The sequence below is a fragment of the Bubalus kerabau genome, chromosome 18 (assembly GCF_029407905.1).
Source record: "Bubalus kerabau isolate K-KA32 ecotype Philippines breed swamp buffalo chromosome 18, PCC_UOA_SB_1v2, whole genome shotgun sequence".
NCBI lineage: Eukaryota > Metazoa > Chordata > Mammalia > Artiodactyla > Bovidae > Bubalus > Bubalus kerabau.
This window is the reverse complement of record NC_073641.1, coordinates 22,428,096-22,455,855: the sequence shown is the minus strand read 5'-3', so window position 1 is coordinate 22,455,855 and position 27,760 is coordinate 22,428,096. Positions and strand designations below refer to the sequence as shown.

At 41.5% G+C, this 27,760-nt stretch overlaps 1 protein-coding gene and 1 long non-coding RNA gene across 9 annotated transcripts in view; one reads left to right on the top strand and one right to left on the bottom strand.

The window, feature by feature from the left end:
- Positions 1–27,760, top strand: part of RAB3C (RAB3C, member RAS oncogene family) — a 296,374-nt gene that overhangs the window by 180,646 nt on the left and 87,968 nt on the right. The window lies entirely within an intron of this gene.
- On the bottom strand, positions 13,435–23,777 carry LOC129633269 (uncharacterized). Its single transcript, XR_008704989.1, has 5 exons — positions 23,211–23,777; positions 18,641–18,790; positions 17,674–17,719; positions 13,971–14,167; positions 13,435–13,877 (listed from the first exon to the last, which is right to left on the bottom strand). It is a non-coding gene; the product is annotated as an uncharacterized LOC129633269 (long non-coding RNA).

Genomic DNA, 27,760 nt, shown 5'->3' with positions numbered 1-27,760 from the left:
GTTCAGAATCACAGTGCAGGAAACTCATTGAATCAACTGCAGGGGAAAAAAAGATGTTTGCAAAGGAAGAGACATGTAGTCTATGCTGAACATTTGCATATGTTCATCTTAAACCCTTAATCCTCAAGGTTTTCTGAGGTACCAGCAGTGATTCCAATCAATGAGAATTCTCAATAGTTATCTCTTTTGGTTGATTCCAAATGGGAACTGATTGCTGATGGACTTTCTCCAGCTATTTAGTGAAGTGAAAAAAGAAAGAGATATTACAGCTTTGGGGAAAAGTATAAGCACTGAAATTCCCCTTACTCGATTTTGCTCAACTTTATTCGTCCGCAACTACCTAAAATGCAGATTTATTCATCAATTTAAAATATAGTATGTTACTTGAATAATGTAATCATATACCAGCTTCTCAAAAGATTAAATTATGGAAATTCACTCCCAATCTGAAAATAGTTGTTGATGACTTAACTCCATGTAAGGAATGAGGCTAAATGCCTCATGTCAGTTGAGATGAGAGAGCCATTATTTTAGGATCCCAGGCAGGGTCAGGTTTAACTTGAACCTTAAAGAGTGAAAAGGGATCATTAAAAAAAAAATGACATTCCTATTAGAAAAATGGTTAATAGGGTGTTTTGAGCCTGCTTAAACTTCCTCCAAGATTCATAAATATTCATTGAATCAATTAGTTATTTGAAGCCTGATGTTTTGCTGCTGAAGGAAAATAATTATCTGCTAAGGTGGGTGTCCTGTCTGAAGCCTGAATTTATTTTAAAATGTGTGAAGGAAAGTAGTGGGGACTTTCATTTTGATCTCTGTAGAGGCATCTTTTTTTTTTTTTTTTTTTATATTTGAATAGAAAATTTATTATTTTCATTTTCCAAGTGTTTTCTTTTTCTATCAGGGGGAAAAAAAAAGAAATCTTAAGGACAGTTGTCACTTGCTGCCAAATCGAGGGTAGTTTTTCTCTGGTGGTTTAGTCTTTTAAGTTGTGTCTGACTCTTCTAACCCCATGGACTGTAGCCTGCCAGGCTCCTCTGTCCATGGGATTCTCCAGGCAAGAATACTGGAGTGGGTTGCCATTTCCTTCTCCTGAAGCCTGAATTTATTTTAAAATGTGTGAAGGAAAGTAGTGGGGACTATCATTTTGATCTCTGTAGAGGCATCTTTTAACTGAACTATAGAATTAACTTTTTCTGACTCAAAAGAAGCAAGATTTTTTTTTTTAAGGAAAGAGATCTCACATGCTTTTCCTGATTCCTGAATCATGGATTTTAAGCAGCCATTTCTTAAAAATAGTGTTCTCATCCATTTATAAATAGAGTAAACCCTCTACTACCCATTATCTAGTTTTCCAGAACCTCTAGCTTTCCTGAAATTATTCAGATCCAGAAATAATCCTATACCTCCAACTCTCCCCCGCACCTCCAGTTGCTTTTAAGGCAGGAAGGGGACTTCTGAGCATCTGGAAGGGGCAGCATTTGGGAGAACTGAGGCTGAGCAGAGAGATGCTATGAGGGTTAGTTTAGTGTCTGGTGTACCCGGGCAGAGAAGCAAAAGGCCGAGGCCACTGACTGACCCTGTACCGAGAAGGCATCAAGACCAGAAGCAGGGCGGGGAGTGATAAGAGACAAGGACTGAAGAAACAGAATGAAGAAGAGCAGTGGTGATGGTCGGTCATGGATGCACCGGTCATCATGGGGCTGATGGACAGATGGATGCCGGGGAAGGGAGCACAGACTACTCCCCAGACTGTAGCCCTTTACATGTTTCAGCATTGAAAGGTTTTATTTTCTTTGTTCAAGAGAGGGGAAGAATAATTGCTAGCCAACACCAGTGGGCCAAAATGTGTCAGATGCTGGATTCCAGCTGTCTGGGGAGGGAGGGGGAGGGCTAGAGGTTGGGGGAGGGGGTATGTAGAACTGGGACAAGTAGATTCTTCCATCTGAGAGAGGAAATCATGTGCAAGCTATTTGGGGAAGCCTTCCATCATGAAAGATTAAAAGCTGGCATCTACAGGGTTAATTCTCATCTCTGTGCTATGCCGAGTGAAATGTACAATATACTCTATTTCTCCCTGGCTGGGACTTGGACTTAACAACACAATTATTATACTGTCCATGTTATTAACAAAGATCTCGTAGAAACATGCTAAATAATTTATGTAAGCAAAGCAATTTAACAATTGTGATCTAGATAACACTGTCAGGGAGGCAAGCTTTTTATTATAGGACTAAGTCTTATGTCTTATTATGATTTCTGGTTCAGCCTTTCCCAACTCAGGTGCCTTCCACATGGCATATGTTAGAAAAATGCTTGCCGAAGTGAAAAGAGGTCAGGGTCAGGGTCACATTCAGCCAATCTAGTCAGGAGATACAAAGCAGAGAGAATCTTTGTCTGGAGTCGGGGGGGGGGTGTCTGGCAACATACACTACCCCCTCCCCAACACACTGATGGTGGTAATTACCCCAGGCCAAGGATAAACAGGACAAATGTTCATACAACTGTGCCAGCCTCAAGGAGAGACAGCAGCAGAGGAACCAGAAATATTATTGTTTATATCATGTTGAATGCATTAACACTGTATTCCTTCTTGAAAGACAAGCAACTAAAGCACAAAATCCAGAATAAGAAATGACATACATTCTATGTAATATTTGTTACACTGAGCCCTGCCTGTGGCCACCTCCATCTTGGGTCACCCAGCATCATCCAGCATGCTAAATCTAAATCTGCTTGTGTGTTTTCTTGGCATTTCCCTCTGTTGCTCTCTCTCCGCGCCTCACACTCTCTCTCGCTCCTACATAAATCAATAAAACCTTTTTTGTCAGCCCAAGTTAAATTCCAAGCAACATGGGCAGGGAAACCAAAAAAAAGAAGAAAAAAAAAAGTGATAAAAAAATCAGATTGGCTTCAACATACTGAATATAAGACATAAAATTGGAGCTGAGACAGCTGACATGTTATTGACTGGAAATCATTCTCTGATCACTTATACAACAACCCCCACCCCCAAATGGCAGCCACACAAGGCTGTGACAAAGAGGGCTGTATTCCTGAGGATAACAGAAGGGCACAGGAGAATAATTTGCAGAGCAACTGAGAGACAGTGCTGGTTTCTAACTTATTATTCCAGGGCCATGCCTTTTGATGTCCTGATTTAATGTGGTTGTAAGCCTGAACTAATCTGACATAATAAAAACTTAATTGGCTACTTCCAATTAACATTTCCCTTTAATCTGGCTATTTGTTTTCCTCTAACATAGATTGCTGTTCCTCGGGGCAGGATACACTCTGTGTGTTGTGCATGGTGAAATGATGTTCGTGTTTAGGGTACAGTTATGAACTGTAAGTCACTCCGAGTAATTGCGTGTCTGACCACTGAAGTGGCCGTATCTCCTGGGCTGCTGCCAGGCCAGACGGCACTGGATGTCAGGATTGAGAGCAGACAGGGTGGGCGGGAGGAGCTGGGGGCATCTGGATAATGCGGTGTTTGGGGAGGGGAATGCCTACTGCCAGGGCTCCTGCTTCTCCTCGGTGATGCTTCTGTCAGGCAGGGGAGGCTTCCAGACTGAAAATTCCCAGTGGGCAAGCATTTTGGAACCCAAAGAACTGCTGAGTATGGGGACTTCTGAGTAGTGTGCATTAGTATGCAAACTTTCCATTATAGCTGATTTTATTATACTTTCCTTTTTGAAGTTAAACCATTTCTAGCATGCAAAATAAGGTTTATGAATTTATCATTCAGATTAATGTGGTATTCATCAACCCATGAAATATTAAAACCTATACAAGTAGTTAATGAAATAATTTTTATTTTTTGTAATTATTGATACATTTTGATACATTTTTACCTCTTTTATTTTTTAGCTTTTTGTTTGGAAATAATTTCAATCATGGATAATTTGTAAATATAAAAATAGTACAAAGAACACCCATACACTCATATACCCTTAACCTAGAATCACTTGTTAACATTTTACATGGTTGGCTCTGTGATTTGTATGCACTCTTTCTCTCTCTGGCTCTTCCTCTCCATATGCATTATGTACATTTTATTATACATATAATTTTATTCTAGAGGAACTGGAGGTATGTTACATATTTCATGGCCCTTTACCCCAAACATCAGTGTACATGTTTCCTAAAACCATAAACACATTTAACATTGATAGAATTCTCTCATCTAGCCTATCTTTTTAGTTTTTATCAGTTGATCCCACCAGGGGTCCCCAAGCTCTGGGATCTAATGCCTGGTGATCTGAGGTGGAGCTGCTGTAAAAACAACAGAAATGAAGTACACAATGAACACAGTGCCCTTGAATCATCCCCAAACCTCGCTGCTCCTGGTCTGCGGAAAAATTGTCTTCCATGAAACCAGTCCTTGGTGCCAAAAAGGTTAGGGTCCACTGCTTTATAACATTCTCCGCTCCGGCAGAAGATCCGGTCTAGGGGCAGGGAGCACATTTGTTTGCCACGTGTCTTTAACCTCTTTCAACATGGCTAAGTTCTGCAGCCTTTCTTTGTCTTTTCTAATATTGATGTTTTGGAGATACCAGAGTATCGCCACCTCTCCCCATTTTGAAATAGCACATCCCTCACTTGCCTGATAGCCCCTCGTGATCACGCTCAGGTTAAATGTTCTTGTCTGGAACACTGCACAGGTGATGTTGTGTCCCTCTCAGGCTATCACATCTGGAGGGACACCAAGTGCATCTGTCCCTCTATGGTGATGTTGACTCTAATCAGCCAGTCGAGTGTTTTTTGATTTCTCCACTAGATAATTACTGTTTAATTTTCTCCCCCATAACTAATAAGCTGTCTGTTGGGAGGCACTTTAAAGCCATGCTAATAGCTAATTCCTCATCAAGATTTCCCTCTAGGTTTAGCATCCATTGATGCCTCTTGCCTGATCCAATCTTTAATAAAATATGTACAAAATTAAGATTTTCCAATTTCAGCACTTCTTCCACATCTGCCACCAGCTCTCAATATTCTACTTGAAGCAAAATTCTCCCATTTATTTATTTATGTATCTGTTTATCATCAGTATGGACCTATGAATTCCAGTTTTCCCAATGGTTTATAAACTGGAAATAGAATTTTAATTGAATGGTTTATTTACTCATTTATTCAGTGATTATTTATTGAGTGTCTATAGTAGGCAAGGCACTCTGATACATTGTGGTGATGCAACTGGGAGCAAAACATAGATGCAACCATACTTCCCCATTTTTTTACAGATATATTGTGCCTGTAAGTATATCCAGAAGTTTGAAGACAGCTACAGTCTAGAATGACTTGTCTATCAAACACCGACATGTTGAGAACTGTCCTAGATCTTGAGGGTACTGAGTCCCTACCCTCAGGGAGTCAAAGGAGGAGATATCAACAAATAAGTACATAATAAGTAAGGTATCAAAAGAGTTACTGGTTCTGAAAAAGGCTGTGAGAGAAAAAAGAAAACAGAAAAACAGGAGCTAGGATAGAGGATGATTCCCAAGGTAACACAGAGGCTGCTGCTGCTGCTGCTGCTGCTGCTAAGTCGCTTCAGTCGTGTCCGACTCTGTGCGACCCCAGAGACGACAGCCCACCAGGCTCCCCCGTCCCTGGGATTCTCCAGGCAAGAACACTGGAACGGGTTGCCATTTCCTTCTCCAATGCATGAAAGTGAAAAGTGAAAGTCAAGTCGCTCAGTCGTGTCTGACTCTTAGTGACCCCATGGACTGCAGCCGACCAGCTCCTCCATCCATGGGATTTTCCAGGCAAGAGTACTGGAGTGGGTTGCCATTGCCTTCTCCAAACACAGAGGCTAGCCATGATTAAATAGAATGGTAGGAGGACAGCTTCATAATGGTTTCTCATGAATGTTTGAGTGGTGTTTCTCTGGGCGGATGTTCAGTGCATTTTTCTCTTCTTTTTCTCTTCTTTTGCTTTTCCATGATCTTCTAGCTTATTTGCAGCAGCCTCCCAAGGAGGACTGGAGCATACTTCTACTGTAGCACCCTTTGTAGGTGCAGCCTTTCGATTAGAAATTTCCCAACTGTGACTGCACATCAGTAATTTTATACCACAACACAAAAAACGACCAAATAGTGTGGTACATAGATACAATGGAATATTACTCAGCCATAAAAATAATGAACCTGGGTCATTTGTAGTGATGCAGATGGACCTAGAGCCTGTCATACAGAGTGAAGTAAGTCGGAAAGAGAAATATCATCTATTAACACATATATATGGAATCCAGAAAAGTGGTACAGATGAATCTACTTGCAAGGCAGGAATTACGATGCAGATGTAGATAACGGACATGTGAATACAATGGGGGGCTGGGGGGTGGGACCAATTGGGAAAGTAGTATTGACATATATACTATACAGCACCATGTGTAGGATAGCTAGCTAGCAGGAAGCCGCTGGAGGGCAGGGAGTTCAGCTCAGTGCTCTGCAAAGACCTAGAGGGTGAGAAGGGGCAGGGGAAGGTGTAAGGGAGGTTCTAGAAGAAGGGAATATATGGAAATATACACACATAGCTGATTCACTTTGTTGTACAGCAGAAGCTAACACAGCATTGTAAGCAATTATACTCCAATAAAAAGAAAATGAACACATAGCCAAACCAAGAGAGTTTACACAAAATAATACCACCTACAGCAAACATTTAACAGACATTTAGTAAGAATGCACTATGTGCCAGGTCACAGAAAACAATGATGGACAAAACAGTGCCTCTTCTCAGGGGAATGAAGATTCCAATGAAGGATACAAACAAGTAAGTAGGCAAGGTTCTATGACAGGTGTAACCACAGCGCTAAGCACGGGGCCCCGGGGGAGGTTATGCAAGAGAATTCCAGCCCAGACATGGTGGGGGCAGGGCAAGTAGGCAGGAAGTGAAGCCCATATTTAATGGTACAAGTTAGCCAGAGACCACCAGCTATTCCCTGCATCCAGGTGGCATGGGTAGCATTGCCATGACACATCAGACACCCCGATTCCCTAGTTCCCCCCTACACGCCCAGTGCCTGGCACATGGTAGATACTCAGTAACTATTTTGCTAAGAGGCAGTGCGTACATGCATGAGAGAGAGTTTGTCCTCAGAAGTAAAGATAACCTTGATAAAATTCAACATAAATTTCCTTATAATATTTAGCATATTTGATTCTACTTTCTGTACTGTCAACTTGACACTTGCTGTAGCTACATATTGAAGAGGAGGATAGAACAGTCGTAGAGCCTGCTGCTATTAAACTATTTCTGCTGATGCCTGTAAATAGATGGGTTGTAAAACACATTATTTATACCTGGAAGAACTGACTTCACTCATCCATTTAATTTTTCCAATTAACTGAAAGCCAGGTGACTTGGCTTTGGTCCGCCCTTTGTGGTCAAAATTTAGCATCACAGTCCTGATTAATTAGTGATAAGTCATTTAGCTTAAAAGAGCATAAAGTACATGATGGCAAATTTAGATGATGAAAATTAGGCCACAGAGTAGCAATGCATTCAAGCGCTGCTCTTTGTTATTAAAAGTATCACTGCTAGAGTGGAACTAATAGAAGCTGCATGGGGAATCCAAGGCAAGGGTTCCTGACCTAGACCAGAGACCTAGCCCATCCTGACTCCCAGCCCCCGACCCTTTACTTGGGACATGCCCACTCAGCTTCCTTGCCACTCTCTTTGCTGTGAGGAATGTGCATCTTTATGAGTAGGATAAAGGGCATCGTTATCAAGATAAATGCACAGTGGACTTGTGTGTCAATAAGATGTTGGTGTTTATTTGTATGAAAAATTTAGCTTGTCATCCACCATGACTATATGGAAAAGTCATGAAACTTTTGGTTTATAACCTCCTCAGTATAACAATAGGGGTTGAAAGTGCGAGTCCTGAAGTTAGACGCTTGGATTTAGTTCCCAGTGCCACTACTTAACGCTTTGCATCAGATTCCTCATTGTAAAATGGGAATTTCAAAAGTACCTACGTTACAAGGTTATTGTAAGAATGAAACGGTCACTATATGTAAAGCACCTCGGCACAGTGACCCACTGATGCTCTCTAAGGCTCCTTTCAGAAATTTTGAGTGTCAAGAATGGGGTGCCAGAAGCCTAGACTTAGCACTCCTGCTGGGATGTGAGCAATTATTAACCAAGAAATTTGCCTGTTTCCCCTTCTTGTATGGTGTTCAGGATATTGTATAACTGGTTAATATTCACAGGAAATAATCTGTTATTGACAAAATATACTTGAGAGCCCATCATGGACCTAGCTCTGTGCTAGATGCCATGGCTCATCCAAGTACAGCTTGATTCTGCCCTCAAGGAGCTTGCAATTTAGTTACCAGAGACATGGAAAGGACACGTGTCTACCACCACCAGTACAACAGGCCCAGTACTTAGTACCACAGGCAGGGGAGACTGTCAGTGAAGAGTCTTTAGAGAGATGAGTATTACTTATATATCTTAATTTTCCAAAGAAAAACATTATGTATGCATTTACAGAGCAGTTTATATAACAATGTGAGTTACATGATCCCATTCTCCCCCTCTCCTCTCTCTTTCGCACATATGCACACACACACACACACGGCAAGAACACATTTAGAAGGATACACACCAAACTGCTAATTGTGAACATCTCTGACAAAGGGAGTGGGTCTGAGAGCAGAGGTTACGTTCTGCTTTATTTCTTATATGTTGATTGAATACTTAAATGTTTATTATTTTTAATCAGAAAAAAAGTGTAATATTTTCTTTTAGTAAAAATATATCAAAGTTAAGTCCCTGAAAAAGTTCCATTTATCTCTCACAGTCATGATTTTAACTTGATAGTCATACAACTTGTTCTTCCATTACAAATGAAAATTATGCAATTCATTAATGTAGGTATTTGCAATACTCACAAACACTGTTTGTCATTTTGGAATGATAAACAGCTTAAATCCATATACTACTTGTGCTAAAAAAAAAAAAAATTTCAGGATCTTGTTTGATAAAGAATTTAAACTGTTTCCAAGATAACCAATCATATCTCTAGAAAGATTAACCAAGCTTGTACCTCCTTCTTCATTTTGAATGCTCAGCTCTTGTCATTTCTTCATGGAAACCTGAAACTTTGACCCACCTACCCACACACACACATATAGACACACACACAACTTCACATTTTACTTGCTTTCCATCAAGGACAAAAGGTACAACAAAACTAAATATACACCTATTGATCTTTGAACTGTTTACTGCAGGCAGCTGTTTCATGATCTTTTCTGTCTTTATATATCATAAGCGATGACAACCAAATGTTATGTGATTGTTCACAGAAGAAGCATATTAATTTTGTATGAATTCCCAGGTAACTGTTCTTAAATTTATGACCTTTCTTCTTGCTTTTCTCCTGCATAGATATTGTACCCCAAGAATATGGCAATAATATCCAGTAAAATATTAAATTTACAGTTTAATTCTCTTTACCAGAACTTTCCGGTAGCCACATAACTAATTTTTAATTCCCTCTCAGTCACTTTTTAATAGCAAAAAGAACTATGTAAAATTAATTTTTAAAGTCTTATATTTAATGCAAGTTATCTAAGATATTACCATTTCAACATGTAAACAATATCAAGATTATGATTGAGATATTTTACACTTTTTTTGTATGAAATCTCCAAACTCCAGTGTTCATTTCCATGTACAGTACATCTCAGTTTGGCGACTGGGAAACCCCAGTCGCCTTTTGTGGCTGAAGGCTCCCATATCAAACAGCTGAGATCAAGACAGTGGCTGTTACTTTCTTAAACCTGCTGTTATCACTTTATTCTTGGCAGATTTAAAGGTACAAGATATTTCATAAGGTTTCTTTCCTTCCTAAAATTTAGTTCATAATTGTGTCAAATTGCCTTCCTTAATGGAAAATATTTTATTTTTACTTTTCATCACTATTTATTTATCCTTTTGATGGATTTTTCCTACCAATAACTAGCCTTCTAAGGAAACTACAATATAAATACTTCTTATTTAGTACCTGTTAAATGATTTTCAGCAAAAGGTATAGTCTTGACTTTTAGACAGATGTAAAGTGAATGCATTCTGAAAAAGTTATTTTACTCATATGAGCGAAGTAAGCAGGTGTTATAACTGTTTCAAAGGAAAAGTCAGAAAAGCATGAATTTATATGGAGGTAAACAATGGTGAGATGAGTTGCAAAAGGGAACATAGCTGTTTGTCCCACAAGAGGGAAGAGGTCAGTTAAATCACTACCAGGTAGGACTGAGCTCACAGTCAGATACTTACATTTACAAAGAGTTGCAAATTAGCTCAAAGACATTGAGAAGAACTAGAATCGGATAACCCAAAAGGGTATACTGTAGATAATGCAGAGTTATCCATTAAAACACAAAATGGATTTTACAAATCAAATTAGTAAATCTTGATATATTATTGGGTTGGCCAAAAAATTCATCTGGGTTTTTCTGTAACATGTTACAGAAATGAACATTTTGGCCAACCCAATACTTTTGTTGACTATATGTTGCTGAAATGTGGTTATAACATATCATGAATATACAGAATATACCTCCAATGACAACAGTCTATCAGCATTAACTACATTTTATGTCTGTTCTCATTAAATTATATTTATTCAGTTATTCTTACTTAAAGTTTGAAGCACATTAAAAGTTTGTATGCTGCTGCTGCTACTGCTGCTAAGTCACTTCAGTCGTGTCCGACTCTGTGCGACCCCATAGACGGCAGCCCACCAAGGCTCCCCCGTCCCTGGGATTCTCCAGGCAAGAACACTGGAGTGGGTTGCCATTTCCTTCTCCAGTGCATGAAAGTGAAAAGTGAAAGTGAAGTCGCTCAGTCGTGTCTGACTCTTCGCGACCTCATGGACTGCAGCCTACCAGGCTCTTCTGTCCATGGGATTTTCCAGGCAAGAGTACTGGAGTGGGTTGCCATTGCCGTCTCCAAAAGTTTGTGTATCTACATCTAATTTGCTATCTGTTGTTCAGTGGCTAAGTCTTGTCAGACTCTTTGCAACTAATTATGGAAACTAAGATACATTTTAAAAATTAAATTGGCTCATTATCTCCTCTTGTCTCTAGGTTTACCATCTGCTTCTATAAAACCTTTTATTATAACTGATAAAAGGTTGATATTTTAACTAAGCTGAGGTTGGCTTCCTCTGTATTTGGAACAACTTGTGTTAAGAAACTAAAGAGTTGGTGGGGGGTGGGATGGGGAATAACAAGGAGAAAACAGATAAAATGGTAGACCCAGAGAACCCACATTATAAATATTATGACTAAAACGTATCTGTACTTAGGCCTTTGAATCTGATAATCCATTTAAGGCTACCTTGGCATCAAGCCCCAGTTCTGCTTTATTGTAAACTTAGGCAAGTCTGAAAGATTATGCTTCATTTTTCTCTTTGATGAATCATAGAGTGATATTAGATGCTTGTTAACCACCTCCAGCAATATGATTCTTTGAAAGGAAGATCTCTAAAAGTGCATTTTCACCAAAGCACCTCCCCCATAGGTATTAAAACAATGGGAAACAGAATCTGGCCCCATACTGAAACCAGCCTTCCAGCACTAGATAAGTAGGTTTGGCTCTTTCCAAGCAGTCTCCCTGCCCTCCTGGTGGTGTCATCCAACCCATATGATGAGAGTTTGCAGGCTGTTGCAAAGGAACAGATGACCAAGCTTTTGCACATTCTGCGGGATTATCGCTCTGTTTCAGCTTTTACTGAAGAAGTTCCCATCTCTCAAGTTCATAAGATAGACATTGAATAAAAATTTGCGTTCCTATGATTTAGAAATGAAAGCACAATGATTTAGAGAAGCGGGAAAAGAAATACAGCAGAACGAATATGCCAATGCAGGGAGAAATGGCTGGTGGCATCCTAACAGGACATATGGGAGTGTCGGGAAATTCCTGTGGGACAGGGTGACAGAGCAGAAGAACAAGGGATGGGAAGTCAGGAGCTGCAGGGGCTGCACCCAGCTCTGCTAATTCTTACTCATCCTCAGGGAGCCTTGCCAAGCTTATCCCAGGTGTGGTCATGTTCCTCTAATTGGATAAGCTTTTATTTTTAATTAATTCTTTTAAAAGTAAGAAAAAATAGCATTGGGGAGTATTAAAATAAATCAGCTTTTTTTTTTGGCAAGCATCAAACTTTTAGATCCCTTGGTAGAACCCAGCTCATAAATGTGTAATGTAGTGTGTGCATCCTCAGTTGCTCAGTCACGTCTGACTCTTTGATCCCATGGACTGCAGCCCACCAGGCTCCTCTGTCCATGGGATTCTCCAAGCATGAATACTGGAATTGGTTGCCATTTCCTTCTCCAGGGGATCTTCCCAACCCAGGGATTGAACCAGCTCCCCCTGTATTGCAGGCAGATTTTTTTTTTTAAATATCATCTGAGCCACTAGAAAAGCCCTAAATGTGTACTGTATAGATATAGAAAAGAAGTGTCAAACTTCAGAAAAGAGGAAAGTCCCCTTCAGTTTCTCCTTCAGCCTGAGGACCAGGACTCTCCCCTCTGTGTAAATTTACAAAGGCCTAGCTTCCTGAAGATGTCTCTGGATCTAACCTCCATCCCGTGTGGCCATGGTCAAGGTCTGTAGGTCAGAATGCAGGGCGGTATGTGCAGCCGGGCCATGACATTTAGAAAGCAGCTGCTGTGTACCTATGTTGGGGGCTTTCAGAGTGAATATTTCCATGGAGTGGTTTTATCAACTATTTCTCTTTTCAACACTTCCTATTATCTGTTATGACCTTTTTCCTAATAGAAAGAAGTGTTAAGGAGAACACTGGCCTTAAGAATTTCTTTTTCCAATGCATATCATAGCTACTATTTTCAAGCACTAACTTTTTTGGATAAAATATACTTTTGAAATACTGTATTTCGAAATTCAGTTGACTCTCTTCAAAACTGTCAAGAAAACCAACTTTTAAAAGTGAAAAAAAAAAGATAATCTGTTTTTAAAAATGACAGATTATGTACTGTTTGGGGGAAGTAAAGTTAATAGTGAACAGACCCCTAACTTGCTAGGCACAGTAAATGCATTCAGCCAGCACCTTCTGCTCCTACAGTGGGATCAGGCCCAGAGACTGCCTTTGGAGGCCTGGACTATTAGACTATCACTGGCTTTTCCATCTCCACCTCCCTCAGCTAACGTTTTCCTTCCACTTGCTTTACTGCAGATCAAAGAAGAAATGGTCGTGTAAAAGTTCCCTACCATAAGGCTGTCTTTCTTTCCTCTTTTTAGTTGGATTGTCTATTTAGAAAGAGAGCACATATTCATTTTGGAAAGTGTAAATAATTCATCATCATGGATAAAGAAGAAAGCACAGATGCTTGTAATCTTACCTCCATTGATATTTCTTGAAAAAAATTCCATGCTTCTCTTTTTAGAGAGCTGTATAATTTAATGTGAATGGAATGATACTGAACATATTATTTTGCAACCTGATATTATTATTATTCAAAAATACACTGTGGGGATCTTTCCATGCCAATCTTTCTTAATTGACATCATCCTTTTCATGGTCATACAATATTTCACTCTGTGATACATCAGCTAGCATTGATCTAATCAGCCACTTACGGATGAACATGACAGCAAAAGATGAAACTGAAATAAAGTGCATAAATAAGACTGTAGGTCCAAGGCAAGAGTCCAGAGACAAAGCTATCCAATAGTGCCAGATGGAACTATGCGAAGATTAATGCCAAATCCAAGGCAGCAAATGATCAACTGAGGAGATGGAATATCCAGATGTTCTGGCAGTGTTAGAAGAAGGGGTTGTTGTTATTATGAACGTGATGCCAGAGCTCCTCTATGAACCAGAAATTATTTGTGGGGTTCAGAGTCTAGGAAGTAAACATAGCTCAGCTTAAGATATAGTCAGAGCCTTCAGACTAGATAATGGCTTAGTGCAAAGGTACAAAGGCAATAAGACATACCTGTTAGGCTGTACACACTAGTGCAGGCTATGATGTACAAGTTGATATCCAGCCAGGAGACACAGGCAGGAGCTGATTCCCAACATCCAGGTGAGGGGCCTAGGTTCCACAGGGTGTGAGGAAGAGGTAGGGAGTAGACTTCAGAGGACTGAGGACAGCATCTCTGAATCTGATGCATGAACATAGGACCACAAAACCTGGGAGGAGACACAGGACAGGAGCTTTCAGAACTTTGCCCTGGAAATCCAACAAGTGCTCTGGATTTCAGAGAAAGCTAAACACTGCTGATGCTGCTGGCTGAAGAGAAAGCCAGGTTATCTGTGATGTCTTCACAACAGACCAACACTTTGTAAAGAAGGTATGCAGTTTTCTAGTGAATAGAAGAGCTGCAGGCAGCCAGATCTCAGAAGTCAGGCCAAAGTAGCTCGCTAATTCTCAGCTAAGAAAGGTGGGCTGAGCCTTTGCCAAGCCATCTAGCTTTATCCGGTTCTACAGTTCTAGTGGGCACCCAGCCAGCAGATCCTTAGCTTTATTCTACATGCTTTTTTTTTCATTCATTCATTCTTTCAATAAATATTTATTGAGCACCTGCTGTGTGTCAGACACTCTGCTCTGTGCTGCAAACAGATAAATAAAATATAGCCCTTGCTCATTTCAAAGAAAAAGAGAAATCATACTATACTACAACTGTGAGAGAGAGTCTATAGAGAAGTTTGAGTTGAAAGAGGAATATTTTTATGCAGAAAAAGACGCATCACTTTACAAATCAATAGGAGACTTGGGGTGGGAGAGATAAGCATTGGGCTAATATTTCAAATAGTACTTCTTATGAACTCAGTGGCTTCAAGGCACCAAATTAGTTAAGGTCATATTCATACTCACCAAATATTTATTAATCACCTACTATTTGCCAGACATTATTCCAGGCCCTGGGGATACAGTAGAAAGAAGAGAGACACTGAAATTTATGGCCTGGTGGTAAGGGAAGAAAATAAACAAGAAAAATACCAGTGACAAGGGCTATGCAGAGAATTAAGTTATAATAATGTGAGAGGCTGCTTTAGCCTCAGTGGTCAGGCATGCCTCTTTGAAGAACTGATTTTGAAGCTGAACTCTGAATGGAAAGAAGGATTAGTGCAAAACCTCCAAGCCTGAAATGTATGCAATAAGCCTGTAGGAACAGCAAGAAGAGGCTGTGACTGGAGTAGAGGGGTAAGGGGCAGGGTGGCAGGGGGAGAGGTCATTGTGGAGGCAGCAACCGGTCATGCACATGACTTTGAGGCCTGTAGGACATGGGGAAGAGTTATGGACTGAGCAGGCAGCACGCCCAGTTACCTAGGTACTCAAAAAAAAAAAAAAAAAAGGAAGATTCTTGATCTGGGTACTTCTTGCCCTGTAACATTGATGGCACCACTGAGTAAATTCCATTTTGTCAGAATCTGATTTTAGGAATGCATTTACTGCATTTTCATACCTTAGGATCTAGTCATTCATTTCACATAAAATTTGTAAGTGCCTACTAGGTGGAGAAGTAGCAGTCAAGGGGAGGTGTGAATGACAAGAAGCTGACCACGTGAAGACTGTCTAGGGCTGGAGGAGCTTTCCAGGCAAAGGAGGGAACAGCAAGTGGGAGAACTGCAGCCAGGAGCCTGCTGAGTCCAGAAGGGACTAGAAGGCCTGGGTGGCTGGGGCCCAGAGGGCAAGAGCAAGAGTGTTAGAGGTACAGCATCTGGTTCAGAGGGCTTCTTAGGCCGTGGCTCTTCTGTGTGTTACAAGAGGCTGAGGTAGTGTCCTAATGCTTGCATTTTGATAAGATCCCTCCCACTGCCATGTAGAGCTTAGAGTGTGGGAGCCCAAGAAAGGAAACCCAGAGACCCCTGAAGAGGCTGAGACCACAGTCTGTGTAAGATGTGATGTCCACACGGGCTAAGCAATGGCCTTGGGGGAAGGGACAGCAAGCAGATTTAGAACAGATTCTGAAATGAACCAGGCAGGATATCACGATGACAGAATAGAGCAAGAGGAACCATGAGTGGCTCCTGAGTTTGGATCCTGAGCTCCAGGGCAGATGATGGTGGCAGTAAGTTGGGGGGTAGACTTCAAGAGGTCGGCTTTGGGCAGCAGTGAGAATCAGAAGAGGGTTGAGGTAGCAGTGTATGGGATATATTTTTGATTGCTCATATTTGCAATTTCCACCAGACATCCAAGCAGCAGTGTTGAATTGGCAGTTAGATATTTGAGTGTGGGGCTTAGGAGAGAGGTCAGGGTTAGAGATGTATGCAAGGGATCACCAGCATTAAAACCCTGAAGCTTGTGCACACTGGTCCTTCCTAGCACAGACTCAAGAGAGGGTGCTGAACACACCCTGCTCTCTTCCTCATGCTCTTCTCTGGGAAAGTAAATGACATTGGGAAACAATCTGCTTTAAAAAATCAAGAGGATCCAAGGGACTTCTTGGTGATCCAGGGGTTAGGACTGTGCCTTCCAACACAGGGAGCGCAGGTTCAATCCCTGGTTGGGGAGCTAAGTTCCCATATGCCTCACGGGCCAAAAAACCAGAACATGAACAATAGATGCAACATTGTAACAAATTCAATGAAGACTTTTAAAATGGTCTACATTTTTAAAATGTTAAAAAATAATAAATGAATAAAGACAATCCAGACAGCCACATTTTCAGCAACAACCAAAAAGAGGCATTGTCAGAGTTCGATGTGACTTGAGAAAGCTTCTGAAATTCTGACCTAATCTTCCAGTGCATAATTTTATTAGATATGGACCTTTTATTTCTTTCTGCTTTTATGAACTGCCTCTTCAGTCATATGAGGATGTAGCTGAGGATCCTCATATATAACTTGTGCCAAGAGGTGAAATAGTTTATGCATGTTTCTTTGAGAGAAATTTAATCATCTGCATGATTCTTCAAGATATGAATTTACAGTTAATATTCTCCACCAAGGAATATTAGTAATATAAAGTATTTTGATCAGATTATTTCTGATAAAATAAGAAAGTCTGAAGGGTGTTAATGAAAAACAGTAGCTAAATCACACATAAAATGTGCTTATACCTTAAAATCACATTCTGTGAAAACAAGAATAGGCACATCTAGCTTTTAGAAAAATACAATGTATGGACAACAATGCTGCTATTCATTATGTAATGATAATTGTAATTATCTCTGCTAGGTTGTTTCTATGTAATTTAATTATTCACTCTAACACAGAATAATATTATTAAAGAATAAAGATGGTAATTTTTAATATGTTCTGCCCCGGGGTGAGCGTAGGATGTTTAATTAATGAACCACCCTTTCTGATACCTTATGGATGACTCATTGATAAGATGTGTGCAATATAGCAGGCTGTTAGGTGTTCTCCCCTGCTAATGGATTATTCAAATCATTTTCTCAACCAGAGTGGAAAAAAAGTCACTGTCTGTAACCCAGAAATGATATTGGCAAAGAAGCTGAATAATCAGCAAAACAGCTTGGAATAGTGTTCGTTCTGGACGACTGACAAAATACAAAGAGAAAAAAAAAAAAAATCTTCTTTCGGGCTTGATGCAAGGCTGAATCCAGTTCAGATTTTCTTGAAAGTGGCCTACTTCTTTGCCTCAGATGTTTCATATTTTTGAATGTTTCTAAAAGATAAAGTTCCCCGAACCTATTATAAGAAGAAGTCTTTAGTAAAAGGCATCTTACCAGTATTACCGTTTTCCTTCTTTCAAGACCATGGATCTTTTCAAACCTTTAGCAGAAAGAAGTAAAATTAGAAAAGCTGCCACAAATTTTATCCTACTCCACAGCCTACCCCAAACGTGGGTTTATAACTAATATTTGTTATGATTAACCATAATAATTTTTTGACCTTTATGTCATTTATATAAAATTAATATGAGGTGGTTAAAGTTTGGGAATAGATTGGATTCTGAAAGACACACACACATGTATGCTCAAACACACAAAAGCCTACGTGTCTCAGGATAATGAATACATCCACATTTTTAATTAAAGAAGAATGACCCTAAATATTTAATAAATACTCTAAGTGCTTTATAAAACACTAAAAATGTTTTGCTGCATATGTCATCTGGCCTCTATAGCAATGAAAATGTTTCACTATTATAGGATCTGACCATATAGGGGCCAGACTTCCAAGTTTGGTATGAACAGCTCCTGCTTTAACAGGAACAATTAGGCAACGTGCACATGTCTTCATAAGGACCAAGATCATGGGTAAGCTACTAAAAAAAATCACTCAGCACTTGTTTTTTGGAAAAAAGCATAATGTTAGATACTGGCTAAGTAATTATGTTGAAGTATGAATATATATTTAATAATTTATATAAGTGTAGATATACATATGTAATTGGTCCTGCTTTAAAAGAGATTCCAATCTGTCAAGGGAGAAATAAATATTTAACTAAATGCTAGTGATTTAAATGAGATAAATTTCTCAAAACTCTTGGTTTTATTACATAATCTGTCAGAATCGTAGGCTTATTATTCTTTAATAAATGTAAGGAGAAGTGAAAATGCAAAAAGCTCCTTCTTTTGGTTGCTAAAAAATATACAAATATTTATATCTTTTAAAAACATTATGTGTGTGTGTGTGTGTTAGTTGCTCAGTTGTGTCTGACTCTTTGTGATCCCATGGACTGTAGCTCACCAGGCTCCTCTGTCCATGAAATTCTCCAGGCAAAAATACTGGAGTAGGTTGCCATTCCCTTCTCTGGGGGATCTTCCCAACCCAGGGATCAAACCTGGGTCTCCTCCATTCCAGGCAGATTCTGTACCATCTGAGCCACCAAGGAAGCCCCTTTAAAAAACATTTAGCAACAACTTTATAGACAAGGAAACAATTAGACAGTCAGCATTTCAGAAGTTAAAAGTTAAAATTGTCAAGATCTAGTGACCATCTCTGGAGTCCAGGTGTCCTCAGTAATTATTTTTATAAATAACATTTTCAAGGACAGGTTTTCAAGTAGCAGAAATCAGAAAAGAATGGTGTAGTTACAGAAGTCTCCACAGTAAGCCAGAGTTCAAGACTGATACTCTTGTGGCTGTTCTCAAGTTCAGAATTCTTTTTTTTTTTTAATTTAATTTTTATTATATATTGGAGTATAATTGATGTACAATACTGTATTAGTTTCAGGTGTACAGCAAAGTGACCCAGTTATTCACACACATATACCCATTCTTTTGCAGATTCTTTTCCCATAAAGGTTGTAACAGAATTCTGTATAGAGTTCCCTGCATTATACATTAGGTCCTTGTTGATTATCTATTCTATATGTAGTATTGTGTGTATGTTAATCCCAACTCCTAATTTATCCCTCCTCCCCAACTTTCCCCTTTGGTTTCGCCTTTGGAAACCGAAAGTTTGTTTTTGAACAAATTCTTTTTTATTAAGCAAGATAGTTATGATTAACCATAATAATTTTTTGACCTTTATGTCATTTATATAAAATTAATATGAGGTGGTTAAGGTTTGGGAATAGATTGGATTCTGAAAGACACACACACATGTATGCTCAAACACACAAAAGCCTACGTTATGTAAATGTGTCTAAATATCTGTGTCGGCAAGGGAAATGGAAGCATCTCTTTTTCCTGAGATTCTTTTTACTAGAAGATGTTAATGGAGGAATTGGGCTCTCAAGGCTAATCACTAAAATCTTATTTGTTAGCATCAAGAGAAAAGCGAAGCTTTAAGAAACTCAAATTTGTAATATGAAACTAGCAATCATGGAATACTACTTAAATAGCAGAGATATGTGATGGACTTTGGTAACACCTAATAAACAGCACCTCCTGGAATTCACACCCTGACATGGTTCCCTCACAATGATTCTAGGTTTGGCCATGTTGACCACGTTGGGTAACAGAACGTTAGTAAGCATGATGTGAGCTGAGGTTTGGTAAGTGCAGCTTTGAATGACATGATCAGGAAAACTCACAGTTTTTATTTAACAAAAGGGAATTAGTGACGGTTTTTAAACAAAAGGGTTGACAGATTCAAAGTAGTGCTTCAAGAATAAGATTTGATTGTGGTGTGTAAACTAGAGTCACAGGGAGAAGCTTGGGTGGTGATCAGGGTAGAGAGAACACTTGAAAGATTATCGTTCTCTAAGTTGGCCTCTGCATTAGAATAGAAAAGCAGACAATCAACGCTGAGATTTCTATTTATTAATAAAGGCCCACAAGAAGGGACTAAAGCACCATGGTGATGCAGTAGCTTTCTTTAACCACTAGGGGCAGGGGTGGACAATTCTAGCCAAGTCCCTCCAGAATGTTCTCCAGGATCCATTCATCCTTTCATGGTCATGAAAACAAAGACAGCAACAAGGCAAGCTCATGGCATTTGTCTTTTGGTTTTATCTCGTTTCCTGGCATCCCATGAAGGCGCACTCCAACTCATTCCAAGGACTCCAGAAATTTCTAAGTAATCTGGATGGCTCACTTCCAACATAATGATCTAAATTTGCATTCCCCTGATTTTCAGAATTCACAGCTCAAAAATCCTAAGTTGCTCAAACTTTACAAATAAGGCAAAGAAGTCATAGTTAATAGCATATAGAAAGCCATAAAAAGACAGTAAAGAAGTAAAATATTTTTAAATGACAGTAAAATGATGATGCATTCACATGACCATGAAGCCAAGAGTGAGAGTGTCAAGACCCAGGTAGGAAGGAGGCGCAGCCAGCAGAAGAAAGCACTGGATGCTTTGCACCTGACTTCCGGAAGTTACACAAAGAGGTCCTCCCGAGAGAGCAGCAGATTCATACTGTGCATCTGGGAAAGTGCGTCATCATAAAGATTTCAGATAAAGTCCTAAGAGGGACAGGCCAACAGTGGGATGCACCATCCTCCTCAGGGTGAACGGAATTTTGTAAACAGTCAAAGTGGAGAGGTGAAGGCAAGGTGAGCCTGGGACCAGGAGACTAGCTAGCTATAGGTGTGGCCCAGAATAGAGCACATACTAGTGCTAATTAGTGGCCACAATTACAGCACATGGAGGCTTGTATTCAGGAAGATGTTGGAGTCTTGTGTTGGCCAAAAAAGTTCGTTCAGGTTTTTCTGTAAGGTCTTATGGAAAAATCCGAACGCACTTTTGGCCAACCCAATAGAAGCATAACCTTGGGAACTCACATAGGGGACTCTCCTAAGTGGACTTGGAATCAGATGAGAGTCATCCTGCCTCAAAAGACTGAAGCTGCCTATTTCAGAAGCTGAATAAGTGAGGACTAACCAGAGTAGGCCAGAAGTGTCTGTCAAAGCATCATAGAATGGAAGCCAGATAGGTACCCCTTTTGGATAAGTCATGGGGAGGGATGAGAGAAGAGCCCCCAGGAATATTTATCAGCGATTTTGTTACTCAGTTTGTGGAGTAATCCATGCTGGGTACACTTGATTGAGGCCAGTGCTGACTCCTGGGGGGAGAGGGCACAGCTGTCAATCAGTGCCATTCTTCCAAATCAGGTGAGCAGCCCCCGGGGTGACAGTGGGAAGTCAGGGCTACAGACTGACTGGCTGATTCCCCCACTCTCCAGTCCTCCCACGACACCCCCTCCTAGCAATCCCCAGGACCAATTTATTCCAACCATCTGCTTTTCTCCGCTTCTGTTCCCAGGCTGCAAATGATGCTGGAGAAATCAGATACCTGTGCCAGTTGGCACCAGGACAACCTCAGCTGGGCCCTCCATACTACTCAGCAATCCTTTCACGTGTCCTAAATACTTTCTATTTACAGTGCCTGAAGCAGCTGTTCCAAAGCCTTTTATTTTCCTCAAAATCCCTCTCTCTCTTCCTTTTCCTCATTCTCAGCTACTGACCCTGCTTCTACCTCACAGAGAAAATAGAGGGCATCATCTCTGCTCCCCTAGTCCCTAAGATAGTACCCCAAACACTGTGTGTGTGGGTGTGTGAGTCAGACTCAATTGTGTCTGACTCTTTGTGACCCCGTGGACTGTAACCTACCAGGCTCTTCTGTCCATAGGGATTCTCCAGGCAAGAATACAGGAGTAGGGTGCCATGCCCTCCTCCAGGGGATCTTCCCAACCCAGGGATCAAACCCAGATCTCCTGCATTTCAGGCAGATTCTTTACCATCTCAGCCGCCAATGAAGCCCCCAAACATAGAAGGGGTGCAATAAATGAATGAGTGAATTTATGATGAATGATAATTGGACATGTCAGTTTCTCTTCCTTCCTAGCCATGTATCAGGACCTATTCTTGCTTCCATCATGCCTACATAAGAGAGAAAATTCTGTTTTTAAGGCCAGTCCCTCCAGTGAGGCTCCCAGTTCTGTCTGCCCCCATCTCTCCCAGGATTCAGCTGCAGTGCTGATGTCCCCCACCTTCTGTGTCTCTTTCCATCCTCTACACCTCAGCCCCCACACATGGACTGAAGGCTGTGGCTCAGTGTCATCCAGCAGCTATGTGCTGAGCACCTATTGCATGTAAGGCACTGCCCTTAGCGCTAGAGAGAGAGTGGTGGGCAAGGAAACAGAAAATAATCTCCTGCCCTTTAACGGAGGGAAGGCAGATCACATCCTAATGAAGGAAACAAGTTATAAATAGATGTGTACAAACGCCTTAGGGGAAAAATATGCAGGAATGGGGCAGAGAGTACTAGGGCAGGAGTGGAGATGATCCTTTATGGAGCCATCAGTAATGGGGGACACTGAGCTAAGATCTGAAGGCAGTGAAGGAGTAAGCCATGTGGAAAATCGGCATTCGAAACAGAGGGCACGCCCGGTGAAGGACCAGGGCCAGGGTGGGTGTGTCCTTAGTGCAAGTCGGGAGTGACTCAGAAGATGGTGGCTGGAGCAGCGTGGGGAGGGGACTGGAACAGGATGGGAGGTCAAGGGGACCAGGCCCGCAGGGACTTGGGGGTGCACTGCGGGCCTGGACTCTGGGTAAACTCAGAAGCTCAGGGGAAGGTTTCAAATAGAGGAATGACACTAGCTGACATAGTTAAAGATTCCCTCTGGCTACAGTATTGCAAATTAAAGGGGCAGAAGGAGAAACAGGAAGCGTGGTGAGGTTCACCCTGGCCCACCGTCCTGTCCTATCTTCATTCACTCCTCTCGGCTTTAGGTTTCCACTGCCCTTCTGAAAATACCCGTGGCTAAGGTCACAGATAAGTGCCAAATGCCAGGCCCTGGAGCTTCTGCTACATGTCTGTGCTCCTTTATGAAACCTCAGGGCCAAAGCAAGCCCACCTGTGCTCTTACCTGTTGCAGGTGCTGCCCAGGCAGAAGACCCCTCCTGTCTGGTGCAGGGGAATCACAACAGCCCTTGAGGCTTGACTCTCTCTTCCCCATCTAACTTAGAGCATTGTTTGCAGAGCAAAATCCTGTGAAGGCTGACAGGTGATGGGAACTGAAAGGACCCCCCCACCCCCCGCAAGACGGCAGACTTCTCACCTCCCCAGAATCGGGGTCACATAGGCAGGTGGTTCAGAGCTGCCACACCTCAGTTTTCCTAAGAATCCCCTCATCTGAAGTTTTGTGTCAATTGTCAGCATTTTTAAATGTTGGTAATACACTTAAATTTTGAAAAACATTTTATGAACCAAACAAAATGTATTTATAAGTCATATGCAACCAGTCAGGCACCAGTTTGACCCTTAGAGGATTTTTTTTTTTTTGAAACCTAATAAGCTATAGTGCAGGAAATAAACAAAAAATGCCTCTTCCTTTCTCTCTCCACCCCACCACTCTTTTCCCAGACTCTTCTGATGAGCCCTCTGCTCTTTTCCACACCTTAATACTGGTGTTGCCCCCAGAGTTCTCCTTACGCTTCTCAAACTATATGCATCAAGACTGCTCCTTTATACTTCTTAGATTTCTAAGAATATCTATATGCCAGTGATTTCCATATTTAAGAAGGCTAACCTGAGCCTCTTGCTTAAGCTTGAAAACCATTCTTCTCCTGATCTTGAACACCTGGGTGCCCCTGAACTTCTCACATTCAACTAAGGTGAAATTAGGGCCACTGTGTTCCTCTCAATATTCTACCTTACACCATTCCCCCTTTCTTTCCTCTGTGTTCCTCAACGTAGTAGCACTACCCGCTGAAAGAGATAAACCACAAAATCTTAACGCCTTGCCACAGTAAGACTGGATTGCTTGCTCCCCAGCCCAGTGTGGGTCACCGTCCGCTGCAGCCCCGCAGGGGTGGGGTGGTGGGGAAGTCCTGCTCCAAGCACTGCTCAGGGCCAGCCTCCTTCCATCCTGTGATGTGGCATCTTCAACAGCTTGCCTGGAAGGTTACTGCAGATGGAGAAGAGACAGAATGCACAGACCTGGAAGTGGGATGTGCATCACCTCTGCCCACACTGCACTGTGCAGATATTTACCCCCAACTAATTGCAGAAGGTCTAGGCAGTGACGGAGAAGGCAATGGCACCCCACTCCAGTACTCTAGCCTGGAAAATCCCATGGATAGAGGAGCCTGGTGGGCTGCAATCCATGGGGTCGCTAAGAGTCGGACACGACTGAGCGACTTCACTTTCACTTTTCTCTTGCATGCATTGGAGAAGGAAATGGCAACCCACTCCAGTGTTCTTGCCTGGAGAATCCCAGGGACGGGGGAGCCTGGTGGGCTGCTGTCTATGGGGTCGCGCAGAGTCGGACACAACTGAAGTGACTTAGCAGCAGTAGCAGCAGCTAGGCAGTGAACTCAGCTGTGTGCCCTGGAAGAGGAGAAGGAAGAACATGGCACATTGCTGGGGCTCTCAGTCAGGCTACACAGGCCTCCAAGAGAGAAATGGGAGAATCAACGTCCATTTTGTGGGTTGAATCTTAGTAGTTCTGCCTCAGAAAATTCTCACCCCTTCTGCTCTTTTTAAGCCTCAACCTCATCACTTCTCACTGGAGCCTTTGACACGGCCCTTGTCCTTCACTGGCATACTATTGCTGCCATCAGGAGAAAAACCAGTCCTGCTCTGCCGCTGCTAAGTCGCTTCAGCCGTGTCTGACTCTGTGCGACCCCATAGACGGCAGCCCACCAGGCTCCCCCATCCCTGGGATTCTCCAGGCAAGAACACTGGAGTGGGTTGCCATTTCCTTCTCCAATGCATGAAAGTGAAAAGTGAAAGGGAAGTCACTCAGTCATGCTCTAGCTGATTTTAATCGACCTTCTTAGTTTCCTCCTTCAATCCTTTCTGCAACTCCCTCTATGCCCCGCACCAGAATTCCTTACTTTTTTCTTCAAATAGCTGCCCAGAGTTTGTGTGTGTGTGCGTGCCAGGGGTATTCCTTTGTTCTAGACTGTCCAGCCCTGCCTCCACCACCTCAAAAATCTTCTTTGAGCCTCAAAACCCATCTCGAATGTCACTTTTTCATAGAAACCTTCCCAAACCCCACAGTCAGAAATAATTTGTCTGTGTGTCCAAAACAATTCCTATTACAGTATAGCATTTTAGCACATTTACTTATAAATGTTTTTGTGTATCTCTGCTCCCATAAGACTGGGGATTTCTTGAGGAGGACTATGTTTTATGTATAATTCCTTTGGCTCTATTTGCCAACCCTAAATATTATTTAAAACTGGCACACACAAATGCTCAGCTGATGCTTGGTGAATAAATGAATTTTTTGGTAATTATACCATAATGCAAATTAGAACTCTACATTTTTAGACTAATCCAGTCTAGTACTTTTCTTCATTTCAGAGTTTTACTGTTTATGCTTGTAGGGAAAGGGAAAATTAGCCAAGATGGTGTGATCAGGCTCTCTCACCCCACAGCATCTCACTCTTGCCCCATGTTTTGTAAATAATGATTATGTAACATCTGAGATCACTTATAGAGCTGTGCATGCATGTCTCGAGGTATTCATCTGGACATGGGCTACTTTTGTTATATAAACTTCACCTGGAAAAGCCCTGGTGCTGGTGTGTGGTACGCCTGTATGAGCTTCACCATTTAAGCCCTGGCTGCTGCTGAGTTGGGGCTCTACACTAGAGCAGCATCGTGGTTATGTTGTATGAGATTATGTTAGGGCTACATCATGGTTATGTTGTGCCTGCTGCGTCAGCTGCTATGTCAGCCAGGAGCAAGGCTGTGTTATGGCCACCATGCCAGCCAGGGAGAATAAACATGTCTGCAGTTTCTAGGGCTCCTCGAGTCTCTGTCCAGCCTCTTAGCTCATGCCTTGCCTACCCTGGGTTCAGGGGACAGTGCAACAGTATGAACTATGTGAATAGCAAGACAGTGCTCTAGGAGCTATTAGCTATATAAATCTCATAGATTGTGTATGAAAACTTAGTAAAAGTAGCATCCTTCACCAGCTAAGTTAACAAATTTTTCTCTGAGGACTGTAGAGAATCCTATAGTGAATTTTTGGCTACATCTCAGCAAGAGGTAGGACCTTCTGGATCTCACCCTCTTCATCTAACTAGTTTTACAAATTGCAAATCCTAGACTCACTAAAGAGTAGGTAAAGGAGAACAGACATTTGATGGTTTTCTGAGAACTGGTTATTTCTTCCACTTCTACTTACTTAGAGTCATTTCCAATAAGAAAGTGAGTACAAGCAGGGCAAAGGTGGGAATCTCAATTAGTCCGTGGTACCTGACTTTAAAACTTGGATAAAGGCTACAATGGGTTTTGATACTACCTAGTAATTTCAGATGGCCTTGCCTTTCTTGTCTTATTTATCATGAATAAGTAGGAGTGAGTCATAAGGAGAGAGCCTCATTATTAAATGAGACATGCAGAGAACACTAACTTGCTTGCCCACATCTCTGCCTCTCATACCCAAGCTGAATGTCAAGGTAGTGAATTGAAATTATTCATACTCTTGGCCTCATCTATCACATCTACGTGAATGACTTCCAAATGTATATCTTGAGTTTAGATCTCTCCTCCAAGTTCCCTGGATCTGACTGACTCTGGGCATTTCCACTCAGATGACCCAGGAGACTCTAATTCAGCATGTCAAAAACTGAATTAATCACCCTCCCCCCACCAAGCCTACTGCAGTTCCTATCGTCTCTTGCTCAATTAACAATATCGTCATTCTCCCAGGCAGACAGGATTGAGAACACAAGGTCATCTTTGAGGGCTCATGCATTTCATCAACAGTCATTTCTTAGCCACATTCATTCTGTCTCTGCTCAACCATTATGATAAGGTCTCATTCTGTTCTTCCTAGTTTTGAATATAGGCAGCCCAGAGCCGAACACTCATAAATGTCAGGCTCACAAGGAAGAGGACAAGCCGGCGCTAACAGCAGGGTCACAAAGGCAGACTGACCACATCCAGGTCTCACTCTGGCACTTAATATCCGAATGACTGGAATATCAGGTCCAAGTCTTTACATGACAAAACCAGGAGGGTGCTCTTTTACTCAGAATTCTGTGACGTCAACAACTACAAAAAATGAACTTGTTGATTTGTCAGGAATGGACCCATGACAGATAGTTGGAAGGATAGTTATACAAATTTAAAAGGGTATTTTCAAGGAGCTGGAAATGAATCACTGGTAGATTGTGTGTGCTGGGCCATCCAGCTTCCTAATCATTACAATGAATTTTGTAGAGTTGAATGGCATGGAATATTTCAGTTCAGTTCGGTCACTCAGTCATGTCCGACTCTTTGCAACCCTATGAACTGCAGCACGCCAGACCTCCTTGTCCATCACCAACTCCTGGAGTCCACCCAAACCCATGTCCATTGAGTCGGTGATGCCATCCAACCATCTCATCCTCTGCCGTCCTCTTCTTCTCCTGCCTTCAATCTTTCCCAGCATCAGGGTCTTTTCAAATGAGTCAGCTC